Source organism: Rhinatrema bivittatum, chromosome 2 (assembly GCF_901001135.1).
Source record: "Rhinatrema bivittatum chromosome 2, aRhiBiv1.1, whole genome shotgun sequence".
NCBI lineage: Eukaryota > Metazoa > Chordata > Amphibia > Gymnophiona > Rhinatrematidae > Rhinatrema > Rhinatrema bivittatum.
In genome coordinates, this window is record NC_042616.1 from 509,680,802 (window position 1) to 509,700,930 (window position 20,129).

Consider the following 20,129-nt stretch of genomic DNA (forward strand, 5'->3'; position numbering starts at 1 on the left):
CTCTCCTAACTTCCCATCTTTTCTAGATATTTATTTATTTATTTGCGGATATTGTCAAACGTGTCTTCCTCTTTCTGCGGATCCTTTGTAGTTTATGAATACTAACATTTTTTCTCCCTTACCGTTTCAGCTACTTCTTTTGAAAACCACAGTGGCTTCATTTTCCTCTTCCCTTTATTTACTTTCCTAACAAAAAGATTTATGGCTTACAGTATCAATCTGTGTAGTTTTGCCAATTGCTCTTCTATACCCTCCAAGTTTTCCCATCCAGCTAACGACTCCTTATAGTACTCCCCTATTTTTTTTTTTTTACAAAGTTTATTTTTCTGAAGTCTAAGGCACTCACTTTTGAATGAACTTTCACTGCCTGCACTCTAATACTGAGCCACACCATCCAGTCTTCAGTCGATCCCACATGATCAGCCATGTCGACATCAAAATACACTATCCCATTAAGAAAGAAATTCAGTATCACCCCCTCCCATGTGGGTCCTGTTACCAGTTAATGGAATAGTTCTCTCTGCAGAGAATCCGGGATCTTCCTGCTTCTAGACCACGCTCACAGCCACAAAGTTACAATCAACATCCCACAGATTGAAATTCCCCTAGCGACAGCATCTCATCTTTCAAAGCAATTTTGTGAATATCCTCCATTAAATCTCCATCCATTCCTTCTGCCTGTGATGGAGGTCCGTCTATCACACCTAATCAAAGTACTGACTCAGTGCCTTTGTTATCTGCTGAGGCCGATGTTCGAAGTTCTAGGGAGAAGCTGCCAATGCCTTCAAATGAGGCGCTTTCCACACTGGGGTTTCTTGCCACTACCTTCGCTTTGGGAGGAACTCGCTGTGCTATTCCTGTTGCCGTACAGCCGCCTTCTCTTAAGAGACAAGGATGCAGTGGCTATCAGCTGAGATTTCTGACATATCCTTGAAAGATATAGGGCGGATTGTTTCACCTACTGAAAAATCCGTATCTGAGTCTGTCACAGGTATGTCAGGTTTCAATGGGACTATCATCAAAATTGATAGAAGTCTATAATAGGTTGGGATTAATCGAGATTAACTGAGAATCTAAATCTGGTGCAATCTCAAATATTCAATCCTGATTAGTATCAGGAATGAAAGACAGTTTAAGTCTCCATTATAAAGGTGAACTACTGGAAAATAAAATAAGATCTAAGAATCTTCGCTTGCTGAACTTTCCAAAAACTCGTTGGATGTCAGGAAAGTAAGCCCTCGAGCTTTAATATTTATTTATTTAAAATGTATTTACAAATAAAAAAAATCAATTTCTTTTTCTTGTCTTGCTTATTTTTATATATCCGTCTTCATAGCACAAGCCAAGCCATTTTTACTGGAGTCACAAATTATAGATTACTTTAGTACTAAAAAGCATATTTGCCAGATGTTACCATTGTGCTCAAAATGGATAGAATTTGTACTAGAATATATTATAATGGTGGGAATCCAGGAAACTGTAGCCTGTATGGTCATTTTGTTTCCAAACCAGTACTAAGAGCTGATTAGACAGAGCAACAACAAAAAAGCAAAAGCAAAAGCAAAATCAGATGTACACTCCCAGAAGAAGAGTAATTCACACGTTAGGGTTTTGTTTCCTCTGCACTATCTGGCAATCTGGATCTCCCCTTACTAATGCCCTCCCATCATCATTCCACCCCTTGACATAGCATCCTCACTGGCCTAAGAGCTGGATGGGCACCTCCTCTAAGGCTGATGAGTCCACTCAGTGTTGCTTGTTGACTGACAGGACCTGTTTTCATCTTGCCTTGCCCACAAGGCAAACAGTTTTTAATGTGAATTGATTCAAGTTTTCTAATGTAGACATATTTCTTTCTGGGGCATTCACATGCTTTTCTGCTTTCTGCTGTATGACCATGGTCAACAACAACAACAAAAAAGAATTCCATATACTACTACAGTCATTCAGAGGACAGGCAGCATCACACAAATCACACAGCTATAAGTGTCAAAGCTCCAAAGAGATCCACTGTGTGGAAGGTTTAGAAATTACGAATATGTTCTTCCACGGGGCTCTTCAATGTTGGTTGTCAAGGGCCATGAACAGGTCTAGTATGCAAACTGACCCTGATAATTTTGGAGGCCACATGTATCTCATGACTATTCAGTACAGATATTCTGAAAACCAGACCTGTTATAATACTTGTGGACCAGAACTGAAATGCCCTATCCTAAGGATGGGTTGTTATTGTCCTTTGACTGAATAAAGAGGTGGATGTGCTTGTCCTAAAAGCACAGATGATCACTAGCGAACTTTGGACTTTGAAAACAAATCTTATCTATAGAGCAAAATCTAAGAACTACAGTAGATAAATTCAGGGCAGTGGAATAAATAATCTGCTTAGGAGAGAACTGCAGGATCCCCAGATTGTTTCTGCTGGAATTTAAATATCAGGTTATTGCATTTGCTGTAAATTATTTTGTTCTTATCCTGTCTCTGGCAGCAGCAGCCATTGCTTCTTCGCCATTTTAATGACTGGTGTTCCTGAACACAAACTAATCTTAAGAAAGAATGTTTGGGTGTGGACTCAGCAAATAGAAATGGAGAAGAATATGACCTGCTGCAGAAAAAGAACCTAATTATTGGAGGGGGAAAGATTATTCAGGTATGCAATTGCCACTTTAGAGCTCTGGAATGAACCTTTTAAGATGGATCTCTATTTCCTCCAAATAAATACCTATGCTTACTTTCACCTGATTGCAAAGTAACAGGACCCAGTCTAAAATAACAGAACCAGAAACTGCATAGCTAATGACATCACCATTTTGTTCCTCTGTGTTGATTTTCTCGACATTCAGTTATGTGACACTTTGCTCCTTTTTGGGAGTCTGGGTCTATCTCAGGCTGTGCTTACTGTCTGCTGGAAGCACATGGGCCACGTCAAATAAAGATGCAATGATAAACTGCCATGAAACCCGTTAGTTCCTCCCACAAGGATTGGGCTGTGCCTACCCATATTATTCATTCAAAATAATTAGGCTTTTGTTAGAAGCTACAGTTTCCCATGGTGTGATACTGTTTATGTTTATTTGAGCATGAATTCTTGCTCCATGGCCAGGACATAGGGGAGTACATTGACTGGATAATTGCTTTTCAGCATTTCTTGCCAGCCAACCCATGGAGCTCCAATGTCTATACACCCATGTTGGTCAACCACCCCTTTGCTCTGAAACACTTGTGCAGACAAGGCACCATCTTGAGGGCCGAGGGATTTAAATCTTTGGGACCTGCTTCTTAGGGCTAGAACCAGTAACCTTCGAGTCTGAGACAAAGGTGTGACCAAGGAGCCAAAAGAACATCCTCCCCACCTTCCACCCAACCCCAAACCCTTTAGTTTTTACTCAGTTGACCCTCTATGCCTTCCTCCCTAAAACTGGACGTCTCTTAAATGAATACAACTTAAACATGCTTGTGTGTGATTTGGGGAAAAACTGCACATCCCTTTCTCCATGTGAGAATCTTTGTGTACTAACAATATAGCCACTGAATAGAAAACGAGGGCAGGGAAACATTAGGGAAAGATGACCCACAATAAAGGATCTGGCTGATTGCACTATTACCTGCTAGAACTCAGTAGTAATCAGAAAAACGCGGTGGAAGTTTCAAGAGAGAGACAGAGTATGTAAGCCTGGACTGAAGGCTGCTACCAAAACTAGGAATGAAAACGAAATTATGAACTGAAAAATTGGAACAAAATACATTACCAGAAACATGTACCTCAGTGTAGTGCTTGCTACACTGAATTTTGCTGCCAAAGTGTTTTACAAGGTTTGTATCAGATTTTAAATGTGCACTGACCTGGTACAGTTGTTACTTCAGAGTGTTGAATGTTCCAAAACAAGAGTTTCACTTCTTCAGAAAACTGAAATAAAAAGACCAAGAGATGGTTACATAACACTTAATTGCTCTGCTTGCCATTTTCTTCTTTTCTAACATGGCACCCCCAATGGCAAAAAAAAAGGTTTTGAGAGTGGCTGCATCCCACAGGAGATGAGGGTAGCTGGTCAGCAAAGAACAGTGACACTCACTGGTAAGAAAAAACACAGATTGCATCCTGACTTTGCACAGAGACCTAATAATTAAGAGAGATTTGCAGGGTTTATCACCAGTGGTATACTTGGCAAGGACCGAAAAAATATGACACTCAGTTTTTGTTTGTTTATTATTGTTTACAACTGAAAGACGTAAAAGGAAACATAAAAATAAACTATACCTATGAGCAAAACCTTGTCAGAAAGCCTAGGGACACTGCATTTTACTGCAGCTATGTATAGAATGAGAGAGATCTTTCTGGAATATAAAAGATTTAAGGATGCATTCATGCTTCTTAACCAAAATTAACATAAGTATGAACAAAGTACATTGATAAGTATGCTATTGCTTTGCCAGGAGGGCTGCACCTGAATTTTAAAAGAATTTAACAAACAACATGACCCGACAGATTGCAAACTGGCTTGAAAGAGCAGACGTGCCGCACGCTGCCTGCCAAACGGGCAGCGGCGTGCGACAAAGACTGCCATCATTACAGAAGCACAGCAGGTTCATTGCGAAGTTCAGAGGCTGCCGTCAAAAAAAAAAGCAGCCATTTTCAAATTAAAAAATTTTGGTTTATTCGAAACCAGTAAAAAAAAAAAAAAAAAAAGAAGTCTCCTTCTCAAAGTCAACATGTTCACGTCAGGCTGCACGAAGCAGCTACAAATCAGCAGTTTGGCCATTTCAAACCGACAAAAGTAAATTATGTCTTTCAGTGACAAGAGGGGTCGTGCATTCCCTCCCTCATTTGCGAAGGGAGCGAATAGCGGTGAATTTCTAAGCACCATCTCATTGTATGTTTTTTTTTTTTTCAGGAGGTGACTGCCTTGGCAGGGAGAGCCCTTTGAGAATTAGTAGCCTAAAACGTCCAGGACTTCCATGGAGAAAGCATGCAGGTACTTTCCCCAGTCTTTGCAGGAGGAGGAGGAGGCCTGTTGTGGTTTGTTGATGGATCCCAGAGGAATCCCAAGGTACTCAAAAAATATATATATAAAGAGCAAACATATATAGAGGCTGTCCATGCTCCAAAAGGTTTTATTTGCACGGACCGTGACGGTGATCAATGTCATTGCTTTTATTCTTGGAAACATTCTTCCTTGTGGGCCACTCCCCATCCTGACTCTCTCACCTTACATCCCATGAACGATGAAAATACAAGCTTAGTAGATTTAGGAATTTTCTTCCCATGTATTGGAAGCAAAACCACTCCATGTATATTCCGCCCACCCCACTGGACACCCTTGGAGAGGTGGGTATCACGTGGTTGCAGGTCACAAGGAAGATACAAGTCAACCTTGGTTGACTTTTTTTTTTTTTTTTTAGCTTGTGTTTCATAGGTCTGGACTGACTCATCTTGTACTTAAGACCCGGATCAACGTGGTCACAGCACAAAAAAACATCAAAGCCCCTTGTTAGCTGATTCAGTCACGGGCTCTCTTACTGGATAAATTAAGAGAGGGCTGCAGAGACAACAAACACAATGCCATTATCACAATACAGCGACGGCTACTGCCAGGCTGAGCAGGTGTAGTAACAGGAAGCCCTGAGTGAGGAAGGTTCAGGGAGGGCATCTGCAGGTCCTGTGAGCTTTCACTGGCTCACAGGTCCCGTGCTGACTTTCATTACTAATGCTGCTGCCGCCTGCAGATCAAGGTCCAGCTTGGGACCAACAGTGACTGCGGCGGGAGCTAAGGGGGGGGATGGGTCTGAGTGCGCACAGGCCAGTGGAAATTGCCAATATTCCTCTCTTCTTACCCATCACCGATTCTACTCAAGAAAATAATGTTGTTGTCCCTGTTATCAGCCTGCCCTCTTTCCCCCACCATTTGTCATTCACCTTTAGACTGGGGTCCCATGGACCCTGACCAGGAGGATGATTAGAGGAGTATGAGGTTTGGAGGCAGGGATCAGATGCAGGAAGGGTTTGAGGGTTGTATCAGCTGGAGAGAGATTTCTTATGTAGAAATGACAAAAAAATCAACCAGGCAATGTAAGAGAAGAGCTTGGGATGAGAGGGCATCAGCTGTGTGTGTGTGGGGGGGGGGGGGGGGAGAGAGAAAGGTCAGAGGGGGAGGAGATGAGGCAGGGAGGTGAGAAAAGGGATGGGGTGAAAGAAGAGGATGATAGAGAATCAGTAGGCAGTATTAAGAAGAGCTTGGGGCCGAGAGGGGATCAGCTGTGGAGAAGTAAAAGGGCTGGAGGAGGTGAGAGGAGCTGGTGGATGTAGGAGGGAATCAGTCAGAAGAGTGGAGGTTGGGGAGGGGGGTCATCTGGAAAGGAGGAGATTAAGAAAGGAGGTCATCTGGGTGGTGCTTGAGAGAGGATCGACTAGAGTGTGGTAAGGGAGAAAGAGAGAGAGGAACAGCTGGAGTGCGGGGAGGATGAGAGTAGAGAGATTGTTGGAGGGGCACCACACCCTCTATTTATTTAGGTTACTGTCCTAAATTTTCAAGTGATAAAATGGGGTCACATCAGCTAAAAGTTTAGCTCCGCGGCCGGAGCTGCTGGAGGCCTCTCACCTCTCTTATGCCTGCCTGCCTGTTCTTTGCGTCCTGTGGCCGCTGCCGCTCCTTCAATGTGGCATGGAGGCCGCTGACGTCCGCCTTGTTTCCTGTGGCCTGGAGTTTTCCCGATGCAGCCCCCATCTTGGCCACTGCTTGCGGCATGGAGCCGCCGACGTCATCTTCACTGCGGCCCGGAGGCCGCAGTTCTCGGGTTCCCTTGAGGCATGGAACTGCTCTTCAGCCTCTCTCTCACAGCTTGAGAGCTGCCGACAACGCTGGGCCTGTTCCTTGGCCCTTCCTGCTCCTCCTCTCCTCCTGCGTCTCAGCGGCAGCATGGCCGCTATCCATGGTCCTACCCACTTTCCCTAAGGGTCAGGGCCGCGTCCTCTTTCTTCTTTTAAAGGGCCCGCAGCCGGATATGCCCTGGGCCCCACCTGATCTTCAGCCCTATTTAAGGGCCCTGCTTTCACTCTGTCCTTGCCTTCGCAAGGGGTTAGTCCTCCCTAGGACTTCTTGTCTTCACTCCTGCTGGCATTCCTTGTTCTTCGTGGGATCCCTCGTTGTTCCGTTTACTGGTCTCTGCTGATGTCTTGATGTTCCGTGTTCCATGATCCAGTCCTGATGTTCCGTGATCCAGTCCTGATGTTTCAGATGTTCCGTCATCCAGCCTTGATGTCCTGAACCCCTTCTTCCTCGTCCACCTTTCTTGGCGTGTCACGGTTATGGTCCATGACCAGTCCATGGGGGGCTGTGTAGGGCGCTACGTGGTACAAGGCCTTCTTCTCATCTGCAGCACAAGCCTCCGGAGGGTCATCCTTCCCTGTAGCCAAGTCCCGTCTTGGTCCTGTTCCCTGAGGCTCGTTCCGGCCCTTGTATTCACTTGTGTCTGCTTCCGTCCATGACCAGCCATGAGCGGCTGTGTAGGGCGCGCACCGGTGCAGGCCTCTACTGAATCTTGGACATGTTCCAGTCTCAAATTCCACTTCTACTCCTGGAGTCTGCTTCGCGTTCAAGTGTGGTCCATGACCAGTCCCGTGTGTGGGCTGTGTAGGGCGCGCTGCGTCGCAGCCTCAACCTAGTACTTGATCCTGAATCCTTGTTCCGAGTCCTTCCAAGTTCCAAGTCCTCGTCTGAGTCTTCCTAGCGCTCAGAGTCCTTCCAAGTTCCTCGTCTGAGCCTCCACGTTCCAAGTTCCTCGTCTGAGTCTTCATGTTCCAGAGTCTTCGTCTGTCCTTGCCTCCTGTCCAGCCTGCCGCCTTTGCTGTTTCCACTGGCAGGTCCGAAAGGGCTTGGAGTGGTCGGAGGACCACTCAGAGACCAATCTTGCGTGGTTGGCCTCACTGAGGCTGCGCAGGTCAGCGGGGGCCTGGATTCCTGGTCTCAGCCCAGGTTCGGACATGTCTCACCTGCCTCGGTACCGCCTTGGAGTTCTCTGAGGTCGTGCCATGGTCCAAGGGCACACAATCCCCTTGGAAATGGGACAGCTCTCCTAGCGCTTCCTAATAGGAAGCCCTGATCTAGGATGTCTGGCCAAAGGACTGTCCCTGTACTGATTGGGCTACGGATGATAGAGGTACAAAAACAGGAGGAGGAAGAACTCAGGATAAGGAAAACAATTACAAAAATCAGATTAACAGACTGATTAGTAAAATAACAGCGACAGTAATAACATTTATAAAAACTATTGATAAAATGGATGTCCTATTGTAAAGCTGAAGTATATACAGAACTACATCCATCTGCAAATCATCAAGGGCATTTTTGCTAGTCATGATGTGTTATACTCTTATTCCAACACATTTTGCCACAAATTCTTCTTACTGTAGCAAGAAAAACAAGACTGCAACTATTAAAGATCCAAGCTAAAAAGAGAAAACCTGGCTTAGTCTATGTGTACTGCCATGTGGAAGGACCTGGACTGATTTGCATTCCTTGAGTCAGCTGAGACTGGGGGGGGCACTGCCGAGGTGGCATTTGCAGCCTCCGCAGGAGGGAATCGGGTCTCAGCCACTGCACAAGGGTGAAGCTGGGACAGACTTTGGGTGTGCGTTAGCCAGGAGCTAGCGTTTGAGGCCCCTGGCCCAAAGGGAGAGAAACCCTGGGTAGCAATGAACAAAGCTTCACTCTCAGGGCAGTTCCAAACGAGCTGGAAGAAACCATTGGATCAAGACTAATACAAATAAAACAAGGCATCAGCAAATTCACATGGCATGCCCTTAAATCCTGTAAACCAGTGATTCTCAACCTGTATGTTGCGACACTCCAGTGTGCTGCCAAGCATCGGCAGGTGTGTTGTGGCTCCCGGTGTCCCATTGCCCTGGTTGTGCTTCCCTCCTCCCTTTTTCCTGCTCCCGTGGACCAATTGGAAACCTCCTCCTTTCTTCCTGCAATGGGAGTAGGAAGAAAGGAGAAAGCCTCTGATTGGCTGGTGGGGCAGGAAGAAGGGGGCATCCCATAGCCCACAGCAGAAGTAGAAGACAAAGAGGGCATGGCCTGAAGAACATGAAGGAAGAGTTTAATATCTGCCGGGGTGCCCAAAGAAGGAGATTGCTGCTGCTAATAGGGAGAGGGAGTATACGTGTGGAAGAATGTGAGGAATGTGAGCAAGCAGGTCTGTGAAAATGAGCATGAAAGTGAACATGTGAGTATGTTAAGAGTGAGTGTGCATGAGAGGAGAAAGCTTGTGTGCATACGTCAGAGCCTGTCCTCACCCCAACTAATGGATGAAATCTCAGGGTGACTGTAAATCAAATGTTCCCAAGTATGTGCATAAAGTACAGTCAGCAGCATGGGCCCAGACCAAAATGAAGTGCATCTGGCGATCAGCGATGGGGAAAGAACAGTTAGCCCCTACAGCTGATGGGATTCTTCATTCTCATGCTGCAGGGGCTGGAAAAGGAGGCTACTGCAGCTGCCATTTGTGCTGGGGAAGAGGGGAGAGGGTCATGAGTGAAAGCAAGCGAGCCAGAGGGAGAGAGAACATTTGTGTGTGATTGAGAGCCTGTAAGTGAGATAGCATGTGTGTGATTGGTCAGGGAGGTGATGTGTTTCTGTGAAAGAGAGAGATAGACTTGTCAGGGGGATGACTAGTATGTGAGAGACAGAGACTGGTCAGGGAGGTGACTGGTGTGTGTGTGTGTCTGTGTGTGTGTGTGTGTGTGTGTGTGAGGAAGAGAGACTGGTCAGGGAGATGACTGGTGTGTGTGGGTGTGTGTGTGTGAGAGAGACAGACTGGTCAGAGAGGTGACTGGTGTGTGTGAGAGAGAGACAGGTCAGGGAGGTGACTGGTGTGTGTGTGAGAGAGAGACAGACTGGTCAAGAAGGTGACTGGTGTGTGTGTGTGTGTGTGTGTGTGTGTGTGAGAGAGAGAGAGAGAGACAGACTGGTCAGGGAGGTGACTGGTGTGTGTGAGGAATAGATACTGGTCAGGAAGGTATGTGGAGAGAGACAGACTGATTAGGGAGATGACTACTGTGTGAGAGACAGAGACTGGTCAGGGAGGTGACTGGTGTGTGTGTGTGTGTGTGTGTGTGTGTGTGAGAGAGAGAGAGAGAGAGACAGGCTTGGCAGGGAGGTGACTGGTGTGTGTGAAGAAGAAGAGAGACTATATGTGAAAGAGAGAGACTGGCTGGGGAGGTGGCTGGTGTGTGAGAGACACATATTGGACAGGGAGATGACTGGTGAGTGTGAGGAAGAGAGACTGGTCAGATAGGTTACTCGTCTGTGTGAGACAGAGACTGTGTGTGGGCCCTAAGGAAGAGCACCATGAGAATAGAGCTTCAGCAGCCACTGCTGCTTCTGGTATGTGCTTTTGACCTGCAAGGGAGAGGAGTAGGAGAGTTGCTGGAGAGAGTAAGTAAAGGTGGCTTTTTAAGTTTATTTTTCTTGATTGACTGCCATTTTAATTATTGGGTATTATGTGATGTCTGCTGTTTTGAAATATGTATTGGTATTTGGACAATTTTTATGAATTTTAATGAATTTTTAATTGTTGGATATGAATCTGTTCAGCTGTTTTGCAACATTTATTGGTATAGCTTTACAATTATTTCTGTGTGGGGATCTATAGCAGCTTGGCTTAATCTGTTTTCCTAATAGGAAGTGTATTAGTGTTTAGGGCCTGGTTTAATATTTGTAGTGTTGCCTTTTCATAAATAGGGTTGTTACTGTTTGAGTGTGTTCCACACTGCAGGTGTAACTTTGTGCGGGTTAGTTTGTGTGCATTATTGCAGATCCTGGGACTGTTAGGTGCTATATTTCTCTTTCCATTTCTCCAGGTTTGCACTGCATGCAAAATGGCTTTTTTGGGTTTCTATTCCAGTTTCTGTCTCCATATTTATAATTTGTGGTCTTTCTGTTCTTGGTGAAGGTCAGTTTTGTGTGTGTGTGACCAAGGTGAGGTATTTTACTAGCATGTAAGCATTTGTATCAGTCTGTTTTGTTGTGTTTTCTCAATAGGACATGCATTAGTGGTAAATTACTGTCTTTACATAAGAAGGGTTATTGCACCTGGTAATAGATGGAGTTTGGTTTGCTTTTACTGAGATGTCATCAGCACCTGAATATAGTCTTGTATGGTGAGTTGTACAGGTAATGCCCTAGTTCTGCTCTGCACCCATTGTTGGGGGTCGAGGGAGGGAACTTTCCTTCACCCTCCCCACACCTTCCCCTCCCTTCCCCTACCTAACCTACCCCCCTGGTCCTATCTAAACCCCCCCTTACCTTTGTTGGCAGATTTACGCCTGCTAAAAGCAGACGTAAATCTGCGCGCGCCAGCGGGCTGCTGGCGCGCCATCACCCGACCCGAGGGCTGGTCCAGAGGCCTTGACCATGCCCCCGGGCCGGCGCCATGCCCCGGGCCCGCCCCCGCCCCCGAAACGCCGCGTCATTTCGGGAACGCCCCTGACACGCCCCCTCCCCCGCCCCTTTTACGAAGCCCCGGGACTTACGCACGTCCTGGTGCTCTGCGCGCGCCGGCGGCCTATGCAAAATGCGTGCAAGGCATTTAAAATCCGACCCTTAGAGAATAGCCACTGCCATTAGCAATGGTAACATGGAATAGACTTAGTTTTTGGGTACTTGCCAGGTTCTTATGGCCTGGATTGGCCACTGTTGGAAACAGGATGCTGGGCTTGATGGATCCTTGGTCTGACCCAGTATGGCATTTTCTTATGTTCTTATGAGTTGACACATACATGTTAAGATGGCAATGTAGGGAAGGTATCCACACCTGTGCCTTGTTTGATTGTAATTGTCTGTATATAAATAGTCAATGAGTTTCTTAGCTCTTGAGAAACCCTTGTGCATTTTATCCAAGGCTGTACTGACTTCGGTGGTTCCTGAAGCATGGGGAAAGCAAAGGAATTGTCAAAGGATCTGTAAGCAAAAGTAGTTCAACTTTATAAATCAGGAAAAGGGTATAAAAAGACATCCAAAGATTTGAAAATGCCAATCAGTATTGTTCAAACTCTGCACAGGAAGTAGAAAATTAGAAGACCAAGAAAGATTTCAAACACAATTGCCAGGAAAATTTGTCGGGATGCAAAGAAAAACCCACAACTTCTACTGAAATACAGGCTTCTCTGAAACAAAGTGGTATGGGTGTTTCAGCATTTACAATAAGGAGATACATGAACAAAAATGGGCTGCATGGTAGAGCTGCCAGAAAAAGCCATTGCTGAACCAATGCTACAAAACAGCCAACTTACAATACGCCAAACAGCACCTACAGAAGCCTCAAAACTTCTGGAAAAAAATAATTTGGAGTGATAAGACCAAAACACAACCAGAAAGCTATATATGGAGAGGAGTCAATAAGGCCTACGAAGAGAAACACACCATTCATACTGTGAAGCATGGAGATGGATATCTGCTATCTTGGGGGTGTGTGAGCTACAGCAGCACAGGGAATTTTGTCAAAATTGATGGCAGAAAATACTGGAAGAGAATTTGCATTCATCAGCCAGGAAGCTGCACTTGGGGCACACTTGGACTTTCCAACATGACAATGATTCAAAACATAAGGCCAAGTTGACCCTTTAGTGACTGAGGCAGAAGAAAGTGAAGGTTCAGGTGTGGCCATCACAGTCTCCCGACCTCAGCATTACTGAGCCACTTTGGGGAGAACTCAAACATGCTGTTGCGGCTCCGGGTCGGCCCCGGCCGCTTCGCCTACCTCCGCGGGCTTCCGGGGCTTCCCGGCCCTCCTCGGGCCTCCGGGGGCTCTCGCCGCGGCGCTCTCAGCATCCCCATGCGGCGCTCGGGCCTGCCCCTGCTCCCACCACGCGGCTCCTGCACCGCCAGAGCAGCCGGCGTCTCGCCGCGGCTAGCTCCGCCCCCTAGGGGCACGCGCGCGTCTCGGCCCGACTCTTAAAGGGCCAGGCGCGGGAAACCTGCCTCCTTCCTCCCAGTGACGTCAGACGCTGCAGGGCTACTTAAGCCCTGCAGTCCCTCTCCTCAGGGCCTTGCAACGAGGTTCCCAGGGTTGTTCCTGTCTCCAGTTGCTGCGTTCTGCTTGTTGTTTTCCCTTGGCTCCTGACTCGGATTGGCTGACGTTCCTTCTTGGCTCCTGACTCCGGACTGGCATTTGGTTTCCTCTGGCTTCTGACCTCGGACTGGCTTACGTTGACTCTCTGGCTCCTGATCTTGGACTGGCTGACAGTGATCCATTGGTTCCTGACTCTGGACCGGCGAGCAACGACCCTTCGGCACTCGACCTTGGACTACAGCTGACCAGGCCCCCGCGGGCCCTCCTAAGTCCCAGCGGCCGGGTCCCTACGGGCTCCTCCTGGGGGGACTCCGGCTTCCAGGGTGAATCTCCTAAGTCCCAGCGGCCGAACTCCTACGAGCTCCTCTCGGGGGAGGATCGGTTTCCAGGGCGAAGGTTTTCTCAACACCGTGCCAGCGCCACCATCACCTCCTTCCTCGCCAGAGCCCTTGGTCGCATAGGGCTTCCAGAGTCCCGCCTTCGACCTGCCACCAGTCTGTCCTTGCCGCCTCCCGGTCGGGGTCACTGCTTCTATCACCTACAGCAGCTCTTCCTACGGCTCCGATCGGCCCAAGGGTCCACGAATCCTACACATGCAGTTCATGCTAGAGAACCAAAGAATTTACAGGATCTGCAGGCTTCTTGCCATGAGGAATGGGCAGCTTTACCACCTGAGAAAATAAAGGGCCTCATTCACAACTATCACAAAAGACTGCAAGCCGTCACTGATGCAAAAGAGGGCAATACACAATAGGCAAACTTTTGAACAGGATCATTTTATTATTTCCTTTATTGCTAAGGTTTAATGATTGTGCTATTCTGTGATGCATAATCATTTAATTTGAAACACATTAATGTTTTGTCTGATCACTCATGGTTTCTTAAAATGCTACACATCTTACAAATTCTGCCAGGGGCGTGTAAACTTATGAGCACAACTGTACATTAAGCAGGGAACTGAAGAGAAAAGGTGGTCCCCGTCTTACATACTTAAGAATGAAAAGGCAAAATTCTCTCCCTCTCTTCAGTTGAGTAAGGCACAAAACATCAGGAAAGAACCGTACTTTCACACTGGTGTTAGCAAAGCTCTGGAAAAAAAGCATCACCCAAGTCTGACTGATTCAAAGACAAACAAAATTATAAAAGCCCCCTTTTCCGAGATAACACGCCGAAGGAAGTTTCCAAATCCTGTGTTCTAGAAAGTAATTTTCAGTTTGTGGCGAAGTTTGTAATGAGAGGTAGCGGGCTTTTACAATGGGAGATAAACCTTCCTTGGGGATTTTTCAGCACACCATCAAAAAATTTCTAATTAATTCCATACTAGACTTGCTTGAAATTTTGGAACGTTAACTTCACAGCTATTTAGAATAAATCCTTAGAATTCCCCCATTGGCTGTTCCAATTTGGATACTTGTGCAAAATTGCTTCAACAGACATCTGCTGACTTCCATCTTAATTTTTAATGCTGCAATCAATCTTTTCTTTAAGTTCCTTGCCATCAGGAATGAATGCATTTTTTTAAATCCATAGTTGTGTGCTAGAGGGTTTGTAGCATAATCAAATAAGATGGAGTACAAACCTTCACTCCAGAAGCAAACATTTCTATTAAAGGTAACTCACTGGCACTGGACCCCAGCACACAGGCTCAAAGAAGAAGAACCTGTACCACAGTCCAGCATAACAATATTTCAAGTGAAGCCAAGGTTTCTTCCTGAATATATAGCATCTTTACGTTACTGATAAGAGGCTCTTGTAGGAATTGAGATCTTCCCAGCAGGGCTTGCTAGAGATTCCTTCTTTAAAGGATTGAAAGGTTGGTTCTGACACAGTGTACAGCTTTCAGCTATTTTGGGCCTATTCTGTGGAACAGATTGTCAGAAAAAAATGAGGAAACAGAGTAAAATCATGGTTATTTACTTGCAAGTGACCTAGAATGGATGAAAGAGGCATGCCAGGCAGGGTTTGGTGGGGATTTTAAGTTTTGTAATGTATTGCAATTTTATGAGCTATGCGTGTGATGTGTTGACTTTATTGTTTATTTTGTATGGTTTGTTTGTTCCTCCCCTTGATGGTTTGTTATTTAAGGCATGTAATCAAATTTAGATAAATACATACTTGCCAACAATGCAGAGAGTTTTAGTAAGGGTGAAATGTCTGATCTGGGAGAAACCCGCATATGTGCATTGTTCACAGCCTTTCCAAGATCCTCCAACTGGTCCTATCGCTCTGTACAGCCCCATGCAGCTCCAATGGTTGCATGAAGTGATCCATCAATGGTCCAACAACAACAGCATCTAAAGACAGGAAACCTGGGTTTTGCCTTTATGCTTGGGCATTACTGCTCTATCCAGAAAGAGAAACGCTCAGAGTAATTGCAGGAAAAGCTACAAAAGGCATAAGCCATTTTCAAACACTTGTGGCCATCTTGCTTCATCGTACTAATGTGCACTTTCTTTATAATATCAACTTATTTGTTTTTCAGCCCTATCACCATATGCCCTTGCTTCCTGATTGTTCTCTCTTTTGTACCCAAACATAAACGTGTTTATCTTTTCACAATTAGTCCACTAAGGTAATACATTTTACTTTTTTAAACTAAAGCCACGCCACATTTTAATCAATCTTCCTTGCAATCATCCATCAGCTGTTTGGACTTCATGCTATGAACAAATGTGGGCATGCTCGCTTGGTCCACGAAAGGATGCAGCAGAATGGCATGCATTTATTTTCACAGTAACACAGTAATGATGGCAGAAAAAGATCAAATGGTTCATCCAGTCTGCCCAGCAAGTTTCTTATGGAAATAACTGCCGCTATATGCAGGGTATCCCCATGTTTCTTTTTCTGGTATCAACTGCTGCTCTGTGCTGGTTTCCCCCAAGCCTTATGTTAAGAGTAGTAATATTTACAATCAAAACCAAGCAACTGTCAAACCCCTAACAAAATTACTGCTAGCAACATTTTTACGGGGTGAGCAGCCTTCTAGACAATGCTACTTGAACATACTTTGCTTTTGGACTTGGCCATAGAAGCAGTCCTGAGCATTTTCCCTACTGTCTGTGTATCAGTACCCTGGACTGTAAAAGTTGGGGCCCGGCATTGCCTGTTATCCGAATCCAATTCCCCCCTCCCCCACTGCCAAAAAGGAGAACAATGTTGCAGTTGTGTCAAAAGCATCAAGTCTAATTGGTTAAGGGTAGTAATCCCCATGCCTTCTTTTAACAGTAATAACTGCCGCTCCGTGCATGTTACCCCCATGCACCCTTTTCTTCCATTTCCAACCTCTAGCCTTTAGGGATCTCCTAATGTTTATCTCATGCCCTTATGAATTAGTTTACTTTTTTTGTTCTAACCCCCCAATCTGGAAGGGCATTCCAGGCATCCACCACTCTCTCTGTGAAGAAATATTTCCTGATGTTGGTTCTGAGTCATCCCCCCCTAGAATTTCATTTCATGACCCCTAGTTCTACTGTTTCCTTTCTAATGGAAAATATTCAAAATTCATGCATCATTAAAACCTTTCCAATATCCAACCATCAAGGGGAGGAACAAACAAATCATACAAAATAAACAATAAAGTCAACACATCACACATATATCTCATAAATTTGCAAAATCCAATTATCCGTATCATAACTCCCTGTACCTACACTCTTCCAGGGTATACTAATTCAGGTCCTTCAGCCTCTCCTTGTAAGTCTTACAATACAGAACACACACCATGTTGGTCACCTTTCTCTGAACCGCCTCCTTCCTGTTTCTATCATTTTTTAGATACGGTCTCTAGTACTGAATGCGGTACTCAAGGTGAGGCCTCACCAAGGACCTGTATAAGGGCATTATCACCTCCTTTTTCTTACTGGTTATTCCTCTCTCTAGGCAGCCCAGCATTTTTCTGGCTATAGTAATCACTTTAATCAATTGCTTCACTGCCTTCAGACTGCCAGACACTATCACCCCAAGGACCCTCTCCCAGTCTGTGGACATTAGTCTTTCACCCCCCATCACATACAGCTGTTCTGGATTATAGTACTCCAAATGCATGACACTGCATTTCCTGGCAGTGAATCCCAGATGCCAAAACTTCGACCACTCTTCAAACTTTCTTAAATCATTTTTCGTTCTCTCTCCTCCTTCAGGCATGCCCCCTCTGTTGCGGATCTTGGTATCTCATCTTTAACATGAGCAAATTGCTCAAAATAAGAACTTTCAAACGCCTAAAAGCAAAGGTCCATATTCAAAAGCCTGATCAGCAAAATTACCAAGATAACTTATCTGGCTAAAACTGCCACTGAATATATTCAGATAAGGTTATCTGGATAATTTTACCGCTCACCGGGCTTTTGAATATAGATGGGCAACAGTGCTGGATCCCCCCTCCCTCCTGCCGCAAGATTTAAAAAATGCAGCAAGGAGTAGTGCCAGACTCCCCCTTCTACCCAAAATAAAACCAGAGGGGGCATATAGGATCCCCATTCTTTCCTGCCCACCAAAGAAGTCTAAACAGGTAGGAGTCTATTGACCCCAGAGTGCAGTGAACATACGAGCACTAAGTTCCGGTAGCTGTCCTGGCACTTAGTATTCAGCAGAGCATGAGGAGGGAAGAGCCTGCACACCTCATGCGCTGCTTCATGGACACTTTTGAGGGTTCCTGGAGATGAGGAGGGAAATTTGGTACGCATTTTATTTTAGGTTGGGGATTGGGGAGGGTTCGAGGCTCGGCTGCTATTTGCCTTTGGTGGGCAGGAGGGAGAATCCTGCACCCTTCCTACAATTTTGTCTTGGGGGTTGGGCGCTAGAGAAATAGCACTGCTCCCCCATTACATTTTTTTTTTGTAATCGTGAAGGTTAGGAGGGAAGAGGATCAGGGTTATCCGGATAACTTTAGGCCAACTATTTGACCGATATGAGTTATCCAAATAACTTTATCTGGCTAGAGCTGAATATTAGTGTGGACGGGATAAAGTTTAGCCACATCGCAGGAATGCCTCCAGAACCACCTTTATTTATCCAGCTGAATTTTGTGTTCTAGGGAGTTGCCTGGACAAAATTTAGCATGGGAAGGGGGGACAAAGTATTCAAATCTCGGAGTCTGTTCATCTAACTTAAAAAGTTAGTTGGTCAAACCCTTTGAATACTGACTTCTCTTATTTGACCACAGGAAAGAACTAGGAATCAGAAGATAGCAAGAAGTTCTACACAGAACTAATGAGTCAGTTTTCCACATCTGGGAACATGCACGCATATACTTTACCGGGAGGGGGGAGAGAGAGGGCAAGAGAGGAGAACAGGAGGAAGAACCAGAGGAGACAAGTGAGTGTGCCATCGAGAGAGAGAAGAACAAGGAGAGGGAAGAGGGAGGGGCTGAGGGAGATAACAGGGATGATCATCCGGGATAACTTTTCTGCTGTGGGGGGAGGAGAAGGAAGAGAGAAAGACACAGACACTCTCCCCCCCCCCCCACCCCTTTCCCTTGCACACCAATCTACATTAAGCGCAGAGTGAGCAGAACGCAAAATTTCACAGCCAGGTGGATCAAAGTTAAACGACCCCTGTCTGAATCCTCACATCTCCCCGGACATGTCCCCCCAGTCACAACATTTATTTAGGGGAGACGAACACACACACACACACACAGCAATCACATAAAGCTTCTTTTCCTTCAGAAAGTAAGCTAAAAAGGAGGCATGTTAAAGGTTGGGTTGGTACTACCCGATAGACAGCAGGTGCTGCTGTGATAATTGATTGTGCTTCTGACCATCTCACAATTTTTCCCCTCCTCTCCATGCTTACTGTCGCCTGCAAGCTTTAACAGTAAACTGTGTGACTGACTGCGTTTGCTGTGGAAGGAGTGGGGAGAACGGGATTCAGTGTTTCTTCTACTTAAAATATATACTCGACAGCCTATTTCACCGTCCCTGCCAACATGACTTACCTACAGTGAGCGGCTACAACATATAGTCCAAAACTCTCTCTTCATCGGTCAGCTGGCGAGCCGACGAGGGACATCTATGAAACAACTCCATGGTCCATAAAGAACTATTCGGCACTGATCCTTCACCGACTTACAGAATGTTTCAAAGGAGAAAAGAAAGAGCTGCCGACCGAACAAAATGTTTGCGGCCACTTCCAGTCTTTTACAAAGTCCTACACACAGGAAGGTTTTTGTTAAAACTTTCCCAGGGCCCTGTAAAGCCTGCTCATCTTTTACTGTTCTTTAAATGCACATGTGGATTCACTAATGGCCTCTTCCCCCTCAAAAAGAGCATTTGCTCTGATCGCAGAGTAATCTTTTCTTTTTTTGAAGGAAAAGCAATTTAGGAGGTAACACAGGTCAAAATAAGAAAGAGGAAGAAAAAAAAAAAAAACCCCAGGATCTGAACTCTACGCATTAAGCCTGCTTCAGAAAATTGTTGCTAAGTGTGCATAGTCCTAATAACTACATGCTTTCCTTTCTGCAAAAAAGCAGCATTGCAATCGTGAGCAGAAGCCAGTAACTCCAAACCTTTTTTGGGTCCACTAGCTTCTTTCATGTAAAGGGAAAGCAGTGGCTGGTGGGTTTTTATGAACCCTACCTGCTCTTCCCAATGGTACATCACATGTTTCCCAAAGGGTACCCTGTGCTGATGTCAGAAGGCTTGGAGTGAAACAGATGACTATTTTGATTTCTTTATTCGATTTCTCATCTTTCAACCAAAAATATCAGAGATTTACAATAAAAACAACCATAATAAAAATAAAGTTTCAATAAAAAAGAAAAAAAATTCATCATATACTGGCGCTCTGGATGATGTGTCAGAGTTATCATATATATAGATTTTATCAGATGTTTTGGCACACTTAACGTCTGGCAAGTGTGACTGGAATTTTGCTTCTAGTTCAGATGACAGTGAGGAGGAATCCTTCCTGAACTCAAGCATGATGTGTATAACTACTGCGTAATCTGAAATTGGTGAGCCAAAATTCTGCTTTGAAGCAGGGCTGCTTCGTTAAATTTATTTCTCATGGTATCCAGGAGTCTGCATTCTTTTCCAAGAATAGCACTAGGATAGATTTATTTATTT

The 20,129-nt window shown here is 45.3% G+C and overlaps 1 protein-coding gene across 2 annotated transcripts in view; it reads right to left on the bottom strand.

Annotated features, from left to right (window-relative positions):
* Positions 1–20,129, bottom strand: part of ATXN1 (ataxin 1) — a 758,516-nt gene that overhangs the window by 309,667 nt on the left and 428,720 nt on the right. For both annotated transcript variants that reach the window (XM_029590698.1, XM_029590697.1), the window contains exon 4: positions 3,841–3,904. The gene's annotated coding sequence lies outside the window, so the exon portion shown is untranslated. The remainder of the gene's footprint in view (positions 1–3,840; positions 3,905–20,129) is intronic.